Consider the following 3,300-nt stretch of genomic DNA (forward strand, 5'->3'; position numbering starts at 1 on the left):
ACGTGTTTCCCGCCAGAATCGATCCTCGGCGTGGCGGGCGTGCGCGCGCAGCTTCCGAGCTCCCCGGCGCTTCCCGCCTAAATCAGCGCCGGATGGGGTAGCTACCTAGCCTCTCGCGTACCTACCTACGCCGTATCTACTACAAAAAGTACCGTTCCCGCTCGGAGGCGAACTAACTTTCACCGAATTCGGCCGCGCGGTTTACGCGCCAGAAACCACGTGGTGTTTTTCGTATTTTTTTCCCTTCTAAATACTATTACTCATTCCCTGTATTTCTCTTACTTTCATTTGGTTTTCTATGATCAATATTATTTTTTTTACATGGGAATTGCATTTATTTTTACTTTGCTTATTATGTACAAGGTTTATAGACCATTAGTGCATATTTGTTTCTTCTAGCTAAATTCAATATTTTTAATTTGAATCTGTGTTGGGAACAGGAGCGATAATCGTGTGTGCGCCAATCAGGAACTTCTCAGCATTTGCTCATTGCTGGGAGGATAAATTTTCTATTACTCATTCCCTGTGAGAGTATATTTCTTACTTTACATTTGATTTCCTATCACAACAATTCATTATACAAAAGGGCCATTCTATAAAGTAACCATTTTTATCACATACATTTTATTATATACTTTTTAAATATTTTACACGGCTTTAATGAATTTTAGAATATATCCCAATTATGATTGAAATAAAATCTCTATTTTATGGTTAATTTAAGTTTTAATTAAATACCACCATTTCTTAAAATCTACACTAGATTTATCTCTCCAAACTGCTGTACATACCTTATTTCTTTTGAGATAAAATATTTATCTTCTTAAAGACGATGAGAATAATTTGTGTTTTATAAATATTTTACCTGGAATAAAAAGGTTGTCTGTCGGAACGCCGTGTCATTTTACAATTTCACCGGCGGGAGAGAGAGGGATTAAATGAAAATTTTCTGTCAAAATTCGTAATAAACTCTTAAATGGTAGCATAATTTCAAGATCAAAGCTCCATCTTTTGTTTTTCCCCCGACGCAGACGGTACCCAGTCCATTACGGGTCGTGCGGCATTGTAATTTCTCAAAGAAAATATGTTTTCCTCTCCCCCTTCCTTTACAGTCCTATAATTAATGTACACAAAATAATGTTAATGGCGGACTGTTTTTGTGAGTGGCGTGAAAAATACGGACATCATTAGCCGAAGGGAAGACGCCAAAAAACGCATTTTTCAAACGCGTGCTAGTAATTAAATCGCTCACCTTTATTTAACTGAACCTTGGTATTCTATTTCTTCTCGTAAGTTGTGTTTTTGCCAATTTTTTATTACTCGGTATAAAAATTCTGGTGGGTTTCTCGAGATTTAGCGGCTGTATTAGGTATGCATTTGTTTTTCTTTTTGGTAAACGGTTTTTACAGATAGAACTGAATGCACAACATAAGTAAATAAAACACGAATAGACATGTCTTAAATTTACAATTTGACTAATGTTATGATATTTGATTATTTTCGTTTATGTTATTATCTACTGTGAACTGTACGATTGATGATAAAAATATATGGTATTTTTTCATTTTTATTTTTTATTTGTAAAGAAACACGACCGATGCCTTCTATGCCTTATCCTTACCCAACTCTAATACCTACCCTGATTAAAAACTCTGTACACGTCACTGCGTCATGGAGGTCTCTGGTTCAATTACCAGGGGGGTCGAAATAAATATTTTACTCTTATATGTATTAAATTTCACCCTTGACTGGTGTAAGAAGTGCAGGACTGATCACCTTGCCATTATGCAACTAACGATCATGATAAGACTACATCGATAAGATGCAGTATCCTATGCACCATTGGATGTGGATAAGGGTTAGAAGAAGAATAATCTATTTTATATGTATATATAAGTCATTTTTCATATCATTTTTTATCATTTTTTTATCCTTCAAATAAATAAACATTGTTTTTACTATATATTTTTATAGTACAATTAACCGTTATAATATTATAAGAAGAATGGGTCGGCATCATAGTTTTAAGCATGTGAATCGAATGAGTGAAGAATATCTTCCTCAGATTTGAGCTTTTTTGGGAGATTTTTGAAAGTGAATTCGATCGGCGTTGTGAGTATTGCAAAAGTATTGATTTCTCTATTCCATTTTGTTCCTAACTTAACGAATTTTGGCAGATTGTGTTAATTTCTTTACGGACGTTAATATTTTCAATTTTCTACCGATTGGCGCCATTGGCTATTTTTTTTGTTGACATAACGTGGTTTGCAATGTGACTACTCGTTTATGTAATTATATGATACTTACGTTTTTAACTACACTCGCTTGTGTATTGTTTTGTTTGTCGATAGAAAAGTGATGTGCATTAAAGCAACGTTGTTTTTCCTAGTTATTAATGAGTCTTCGTCATTAGAAACGGCGTCATGTCATTACTAAGCGGAGGCACTAGTCGTCAGTAGGTGACAATAATCACCGCGTGAAATTACCGACACTGATGTGTGGAAGCGAAACTTGGAACTAGCAAGGGAAGGACGAAAGCAGAGTGAACGCCGTTGGAATGCGCTCCCTCAGACGAATGTGTGGAAGAAAATAATCGTACGACAGAATTCAAAAACCAAGATATAAGAAAGGAATGTAAGACTGAACCAGGGATAATTGAAAATATTAAGATTAAGGTGGTGTGGACACGTGGAGTGGATGGATAACGAGCTAATGACTAAGAAAATATATGTGAGCGGGAGATTAGAAGATTAAGAAGGGTTCTTTAAGGTGGCATGGACATGTAGAGCGAATGGATAACGAGAGAATGATTAAGAAAATATATGTGACCGGGAGAACAGAACCATGACGGTCGAAAAAGACTTGGCACGATCAGATCAATCGGAATTTCAAATCTGGTCGTGTCAAAAGTCTGCGTAATCGGAGGGCATGTATGACTAGATGCATGGATATGAAGGGAGCGAGGAAAGTATGTCAGGACTGAAGAGTGTGGCATTCCATCGTCTCTGTCCACCCCTGCGGAGAATCGGCGTGATGGTAGTATCTAGTAGTAGTGGTGAAGTGACTTTTTCGGCATTCGGGCGCAGTTGCACTTTGCTCGGTGCATCGGCGTACAGGCGGGTAGGTACCGCGCGGCCCACGTGGTGGCTGATGTTGTAGGTTGTCGGGTCCAACGCCCTCGCCCCCCGCCCCCGCCCCGCGCCCCCGCCCCGGGGCCCCATTCAGGCCCTTCCCCTCGCGCCGCGGCTAGACCCCGCGGTCCTGGAAATGCCCTCGGTTCAGTTGCACTTCGAACGCGTC

The sequence above is a fragment of the Brachycentrus maculatus genome, unplaced genomic scaffold, assembly GCF_059751285.1.
Source record: "Brachycentrus maculatus isolate JH-2025_06_01 unplaced genomic scaffold, ASM5975128v1 h1tg000728l, whole genome shotgun sequence".
NCBI classification, from domain to species: Eukaryota; Metazoa; Arthropoda; class Insecta; order Trichoptera; family Brachycentridae; genus Brachycentrus; species Brachycentrus maculatus.